Raw genomic sequence first — 8548 nt, 5'->3', positions numbered from 1 at the left:
TGCCTGGTGGTTTTTCCTTCCCTATTCAATCTCTGTTTAACTATCGACATTAATACTTCAGAAACATTCTCTGGCCTGTGCATTGATCGTACTTTATTCCCCAGGCTCGAAAATCTCATTTCTTGGAATTGGAATGCTTTGTGCAGTCTAAAATAGGCTAAGAGTTAGGCTAAGAGTCGAACACCATTGCCCTTGTAATTATCTTGTCATAGCCATAAGACACTAAATGTTTGCTCTGCAAAAGGCCAATTCAATTGTGACATTAAACAGATGTCATGATCCAAATGAAACCCAAATAATGGGTTACCAACCCAATCCAGTCATTTCCAGCCAGTCAGCACCCCACCATCTCTACCCACTAAGTCATAGTAACAGGTTATTATTTAAGTAGAAAAATGCAATATTAAAAAGTTAGAAAACATTTATTGAAAACAGACTGCCTCCACATTTGCGCTGAGCTAAACTCTGTGAAATATCTGCGCATACTTCAAATCCGGACTATTTTATGTTCATGCCTGATTCTTCAGTGGTAGCTTCAGGGACATTTTAATAAGAAGATTCTACCTCAAACAAAGATATTAGGCTTTGGGGCAAAGCCTCATTAAAAAACACAAGAAGCACATTTCCTGTTCATCGCTAAAGAAAGAACTTTTAGAACGTTTCAGATGCTCTCAGAAGCCTGGGCTGAGTTGCAAAAGGCCTAGGCTACCTCCTGCCCACTCTCCACAGATCTCTGACAGCCAGTTCTCTAACTTCCCTAGGGCCACTGAGGAGATCAGATGACCTGACCATGCAGGAGTCATGCGACAGAGGAATAATATTAATAAGTTGCCTAAGTGGGAAGGGGGGCTTCACAGAAGGCCGACCGGAGGCGCATACAGGGGACACGGGGATCTACCTGGAGGAGGAACGGAATTTGTCTTTTCTAGTTCAGAAAAGACTTCCTGAGCTGTTAGGAAACAAGCCCGTGATTAGTGCCTCGCCCTTGCCACTTTCTTTCAGCCTCTTTGGTCCCCATGGAGAGCTGGGATGCAAGAGCCGGGCGCGCTCCAGCAGCCTCGCGGGGGCGCTGCTTCCCGGAAAGCCACGCCCTGTCTCTTTTCCCACCTGTGTTTCCGTTTTCTTTGCCGAGTGTGAAACCAGCCGGCCACCCACCCGCCCCGTTCCGTCGCCTAGGTGCCTCCACAGAGCCAAACTTTGTACCTTCTGGGGATGGAAGGGGGTCCCCCAACAATCGGACAGTACCGGCGAGCCCGCCCCGGGGAGGAGCGACGGGTGGAGCGGGCGCCCGACCGTCTCCGCCGCGCAGCCCGCGGGCCCTGGGGCGCGCCCACGCCCGAGCCCGGCCCCCCGCGCCGCGGCCAGCGGAACGTCACCTGGGTGCTCTCGCGTCCTCCCCGCGCGGCCGGCTGGCGGCCCGGGCGCCCTTCCTCTCTGCGGGGCTGCCGGTCTATCCGATAAGCGCGCGTGGCCAAAGGCTCGCAGCGGGTCCCAGCTGCGGGAAGGTGGAGGGGAGTGGGAGGGTCTCTGGGACAGGTCGGGAGCCAGCCCTACCTCCATTTCCAAAGGGAGGGTGAAGACCCAGAAACAGCCCAACGCCGAACCAGCGGGGTTACCTTTGCACTTGATCCAATCCGAGCGTAGGTTGCCTTGTGCTCTCTTCTAGGAGCGTGGGATGCCTTCGTGAATAAAATCCAAGGGCATTTCTGCTCTCGCGGAACTTGTTTTTTCTTATTTTCAACTGCTTCTCTTGACTCTGGTAGTCACTAAAGTCCCTGTGAGCATTTGCAGGTGTTTTCAGCTAAGCAGTTATAGAAACCCGACCTTCTTTTTATATGAACAAATGTTTATTGATGTACCAAAGGTTTAAAGGAAGGGAAGTGGGGAAGGAGGAAAGAAGAAACCTATAATACCACCAAGTGACTTGTTTTGTTTTCACAAACTTTTAACCCACTCAGCACAACTGCTTGATAATGATCTTGAGCTTCATGCTTGCACCCTGATCAAATCTGCTGGCCTTAGTGGCTACTTAGTAAATAAGGTGACAAGGACGAAGCTGGAGTTGGATCACTTCCTACCCAAAGGAACATCATACTATTTTGGAGACAGACAGCCTGTCCCAGTAAATGATAAAGTTGTCCACTGCAACTTTATCATTTACTGTTAGGCATACGACCTTGGGCAGATTCTTTAATGTTTATAATCCTCAGATGCTCCTTTGGTACAACCAGAATTGCAAAACTTTCTTCCTAGGGATGTCAAGAGGCTTCACTGGCTTGACGTAAGCAAAAGCCCTCAAATCAGGCCTGCATATAGTAAGTGATCAATATGTGGTCCCTATGACAATAATCATTATAGCACCTTTCAGGATCCTTCCTCCATCTATAATTTGAGTAGTTGGAGTGGCATGGCAAAATGTCCTGTATTTCACATTAAGTTAGAAAGATGAGAGAAACTTGAAAGGTTAGTGAAATTGGTTAAAATTTCAAAATTCAACAGATCAGAATGTTTAAAAGAAAGTCTAGAGTCAATGATTATACATTTCAGAACTGGAAGTCGCCTTAGAGTTAGTGTTCATGCAAAAAAGACCTCATCTCTAAAATCTCTCAGAAAAACCAAGGAGATGTGAGTGTAGGAGATTAAATTTAAAGAGAATTTGGATTTCAAAGTGAGAGATTTCGAAGCATCTCTAAGGAAAGAAAAACAAGAAGAAACACTTGACCCATTTATTAGACTGATTATCTAAAGCCCTTCTACAATACCCTTGTGGAAAAACCTTTTCTATTTCTCCAATATTATAAAAATGCAGTCCACTATGAGTTTATACACCTTATATTTTTTTCCAAGTTAAAATCTTGAAGTATATTTTCCTGTTCAACTTTTCTATCTCTGACCAAATGTTAAGTCTTTTCAAAGAAAACTCAGAATGGCTTGTCTTGAAGTTCTTACTTGTAAGCAATCCATTTAAAAAAGACAGGGATATTGGCAATGCCAATTTTTGCTACTTCAATTTGTTGTTCCAGTGATCGATGATGAGGATGATGATGCTGACAAATTCTATCTAATTGTGTACTTGAAATGAAGGATGAATAAATTTCTTTTTGTTGTTGTTGCCAAGTTGAAAAAGTGAAGAATACTATTTTTTTTTTCTAGCCCAATATATTGTATTGTGTTTTATGGAGCACTGGTGGCTAAAAAGCCTGTGCTAGAGATCACTATTCAAGAAAATATTAGCATATGAGGTTTAATTGCATCCGTGCTTATGTATGACAATTTCCATAGATGTCAACAGAGGATATTTGGTCTCACCTTACATTCTGGTGCCACTTTTATGTGTACTTTAAAAAGTATCGTTGTCTTCATTTTTATAATAATTGAAGGTACACAGATGGTTGTTATCCCATTTTACTAATAAAGAAACTGAGGTTAAAAGTTAAAGTAAACCATAGACCGTGAAACAGAGGCTGAACCAGAAATAGAATCCCACCCAGTTCTCTCCCTGGACCTTGAGCTCTCTGATGAGGTCACATTTTTAGATAACAGTAGGGGAGTCAGAATGTCCAGTTAAAACCCCACCCCTGTAAAGTCCCAGCTTTTTTTTTCTCAGCTGGAAACTGGGAAGTTTGTGAGACAAAGCACTTCAGGTTACTGGCAATTTAGGTCTTGGGAGGTGGCTTTGTGGGTGGCACTCCTGCTGACCTGGTTTTGTCCCATTCTGGTTACAGACTTCTGGCTATGCTTATCAGAAAAACTTTCATTTGTTCAAGGATTTTTGTGAGTTTCATTAATTCCGATTTTATAAAAATAAAAGAGATTAGTGCAATGATTAACTCCACGTGCTGATGAGACTAAGGCTTATTGTGCTATGTGTCTATACCATGGACTTCAGAGTGCTCGCAGTGGGTCCTGATGTCTACTCCTTCTCATTAGGGGATTGTTCAGGAACATCTCTGTACTGACTTGGCACGGCTCTCTTCTGAGGACCTATGCTGTTCTTCGGCTCCTCACTGGCCTGGGTTGGGATGTTACTTGTCTCTGCAATCATTTGCTACTCAGCTTGGTCTTTGGCTCTGCACTTCCTTGAAGCACAGCCTCTGAGAACTTAATCTTAATCAACTACTCCTATCAAAGGATCTGCTTCCCTTCAAAATACTTTATGGAATTCTGACTGAGGCTCTCTAGAAAAATGATCTCTCTCTAAACTGAACCCACTGTGTCCATATTGAGTCTATGAATTGGGCTTTGACAACAGAAGGAATTTTAAAGACCTATTAACAAGAAGAATCTCTGCTAGGAATCTAGTAGTGGGTTCCATTTAGATTATAATGTTTTAAAATGTCTCTCAGGCTACAGCATCTCAGGAAGTTAGTCAGATGTCATTTTGCACCCACTAACATAAGCATTGCATAAACAGCAGTGAGATATTGCAGTGTTTCTAAAAGCGTGTCCTGTAGAGCCCTAGTCCCACGAGATGATTCATAAACAAAGGGTTTTATCATACTGAGAGAATTATTGGTCCTAGCCCTTTAGCCCCTCCTTGGATCTACTCCATGCAATGGCCTCATCATGGGTGGAGCATATTTCATCACTCTTTGACTTTGGGCTTGGCTACGTCACTTGCTTTGTCCAGTTGAATATGGATTAGACACACAGCATGACAATTTTAGGAGCAGAACTTGAGAAACTTAGTGCATTTTCACGGCCTCCTGTGTACCTCTGGCATTGTCCAAGAAGAACATGTCCTGGCTAGCCTGCTAAGCCAAGGAGGATGAGAGAAGCATAGACAACACAAATTCTCATACCTGCTGCTTGAAGCAGAAGTGTTCCAGTCAAACTGCAGCTCTGTGAGAATAAATGGTGATTGTTCTGAGCCACTGAGGTTTGGTGTGTTTTGTCATCTGGCATTACCGTGGCAGTAGATAACTAATATAATAGTCAAAAGAGTTCAGGACACATATAACTCCCTCTTTTCAGAGTCATAACCCACATTAACACATTAAAGGCTCTGAGAACGACTGCATTAATCCATTACTTCCCAAACTCATTTCATATGTTACAGTAATGTCATATAAAACATACACTTTAGATTTAAAAAAAAAAAAAGAAGAGCAGTTTGTCTAAATCCTAAACTTGCTATTAAGAAACTTGGATGAACTCTTAGAACAATTGACAACAATTTTCAAGCCTTACCAATCAATCAGACTCAAAAATTTACTTATTAGTAAGTTCCCATTTACCCTCTCACAGCTGCTGAATTTCACATCAATGACTTGTCTGGTATGGCTCTAAATTTCTAAATGATTAAGAATTATTTTCTACTTCTGGTGCTAGCCAAATTTCAGAATGATTTTATAATCATAATAAAGAACATTTATTTTTAAAGCAAATGACCAATGAATTATATTGATCAATTTTAATTAAATTCATTGTTTTTTTTTCAAATCACATATCTTAATATTTGCTATTAAAGTTACTCAGCAGCTATGTTGGTGCTAAAAATGAGAATGAATAACCTGAAATATGGCTGATCTCTTTTTCTCTTAGTTTTTGAGAAATGAGGAGCACGTTCAGGAAAACTCTTTTTCAACATTAGTCACAATGCCAAGCCTTGGGACTGCTTTCAGGCACAAAAGAAAATACGGGGTTTCAGGAAATGTATAGAAAACACCTCCTTTTTCATTTAATTTGGTAGCTATGAATCATTGTTGATATCTGTTTATATCCCTAAGGGGCCTTGGCCTATGCTTTCATTTAAAACACTCACAGGTGCTCATGTTCAACAGCTACCATTGGCAATGATGTTTGTACAGGAATTTACTTCTTTCCAGTTTCTTGAAAAATGGTCATAGCTTATCATGGAAGCTGTCTCAGTAAGGATAAATCATTATGACCTGGAATGTCTTAAAACAAAGTGAAAAATCAGTTGACCTTTTATACTTTTTCCTTCTGTTAGGTGAACTTCTTTCTTCCCACTATATTTGCCCCTGGCTGGCTGGCTGGTCTATGGTAAGGTGCTATCTATTAACTAAAGTGTTAGTAAAATCCTTTCATTTGTAGTTAAGCAGTGCTTTTAAAAGACATTCACTCCCAATAATAAAATGCTTGGAGTATTATTCCAAGTACTAGGGGTACAAAGATGAACAAGATATCATCCCCGCCAATGAGAAGCTTGCAATCTTGTGAAAATAAACACATGAATAGTTACAGTGTAAATGAAATGAAAGTGTGATATGCATTCCTAAGATAGAAGACATGTTAACTGAATATTCTTAAAGGAGGTCTATTTCTATGAGTTTACTCATGTTAGGTAGCAGAATTTTGATGAGTTGGTGAGTTAAGGCATACAGCCTAGTTTTTATTCTTTGATAAAACATGAAGGGTGCTTTACCTTTGGTTCTAAGACAGACAATCACAAAGATTCACTGTGAACTACCGTCTTTAATATTTGGAATGAGAATTACATACTCTACTAAACAGTTACCCTAAGCCTACTTATAGATAATAAACCACATATAATTCAAAAAGAGAAGGTGGATGTTAGTATCCAACTCCATCCTTAAGAATTATGGGCCAGGTGCAGTGGCTCATTCCTATAATCCCAGCACTTTGGGAGGCCGAGGCAGGCAGATCACCTGAGGTCAGGACCAACATGGAGAAACCCTGTCTCTACTGAAAATACAAAGAAAGTTAGCCGGGTGTGGTGACACATGCCTGTAATCCCAGTTACTCAGGAGGCTGAGATAGGAAAATTGCTTGAACACAGGAGGCAGAGGTTGTGGTGAGCCAAGATTGTGCCACTGCACTCCAGCCTGGGCAACAAGAGCAAAACTCTGTCCAAAAAAAAAAAAAAAAAGAATTATGAAAGAATTATGAGGAAACAAATTTAAATGAGCTGTCTTTGCCTTAATCCACTCTGTATTTCTCCTGCTGCATCAGGTTCCGTAAACCTCTGCTATGTCTCTGGTGCTTCTTGGGCTAAGGCAGAAATGCCAGGGCTGGTTTTCAGTCTCAATTAATTTGCACAAGTTTTACTTTGGTTTCAGAGTTTGTAGAGATACTTGCCTCCCAAAATGCTCTGAGAAATGCATGCTCTTATTACTAGGGTTACCATATATTTCAGTTTATCTGAGGCAATCCCAATTATTGCCTGCTGTTCTGGTGTGATTATTAGTTGTATCTTATGCCAGTGTCATGGGTTAATGGGGCAGCCACGTATGTGCCCTCCTCACCCTGTGGGAAAGAGATGGGAGTGTTATAGTCTGCTCCCTTTGTCTTTGAGAAAAGAGCTGAAAACAGAGCAGAAATGTGGGTACCATGAAACTTCCTGTGTGCACATTGATGTCTTTCTTGGGGGAGAGTAGCTCAGAATTCTAAGGTTTTACTATTTCATGTCCCCATCAAATTAGCCTCATCTCCTTTACTTCCCATACATTCATTTTCTGAGAGTGAAATGTTTAATGCCTACATTTAATATTTACATTTATTTTTTTGAATTATAATTATTTACAAGTAATTTATAAATACCCTTCATTTTACTGGCATAGATATTCAGAAAATTATTTAATTTATTCAGTTTTAGTATAGCACCACCATAAATTCAAGGGGAAATTGAAGAGAACTCACTGGTTTACTGTTTCTCAATCTTGGTGAATTTCATCTCTTTATTTCAAAGGTACATTGTGTCCTGTGTATTGAGTAAAAATAGCTCCACTATCTAATACAAAGGCATACTGTATTTGTTAAATTCCAGATTATAAAACATGTCTACAGTGGAATTGATACTAAAATTCATAGTAGCAGCACAGTAGGGAAGACAGATCTATGTATGGGTCTAGGTATGGATTGAAATCAAGTCTAAAGACCCCTTGTGTAAGCTGCATGCTTTGAGGGAAGTCATTTAATGTTTTTGAGCCTCAACTTCATCATGGATAAAATGAGGAAAGTAAAACTTGCCCTACCCACTTCATAACCCAAACCAATGTGATTAATGTAAAAATAACTTATGAAATGCAAAGCACTGTGTGATCATATGCAAAGCAGAGAGCTCTGTCCTTCAGGTTATTGAGAGGTATACCCACAGAAGAAAAGATGTCCACTTGATGATATTTCTTAGTCTGTCTCTCTTTCCATTGGCAATTCCATTCCCCCTATACAGACTAAAGTTCAAACAGGTTCCAGCCAACAAGAATTTGTGAAGACTTGATCAGGATACAGCAATGGGTTTGAGGTGGGCAGAAGCTGCTAGTCAATGGAGCATTTCAAAGATGCTAGTCTGAAAATTCTGCACCACTGGTTCCTACTCTTGCCAGTGCCTGAGCTTGATTTGGTTATAAAGATAAATAAGACACAATCCTGCCCTAGGGAGCCCATAATCCAATGGGGGAGACAGATATACACAAGTTAATTTTAATATAATTTAATAAACAGTATAATTAAAAAAAAAAAACAGTCCCAGAAGAATGTGGAGACATTTAGCAAACCTGACCCTTATAAGGTAAGTTTAAAGAAAGATTTCAGGTGCCAAGGATATTGTATATGTAAGAAAGCC

This window comes from Aotus nancymaae, unplaced genomic scaffold (assembly GCF_030222135.1).
Source record: "Aotus nancymaae isolate 86718 unplaced genomic scaffold, 86718_ANA_hifiasm-v0.15.2.pri h1tg000040l, whole genome shotgun sequence".
Classification (NCBI taxonomy): Eukaryota; Metazoa; Chordata; class Mammalia; order Primates; family Aotidae; genus Aotus; species Aotus nancymaae.
The sequence above is the reverse complement of the archived record's forward strand: the minus strand, read 5'-3'. Positions refer to the sequence as shown.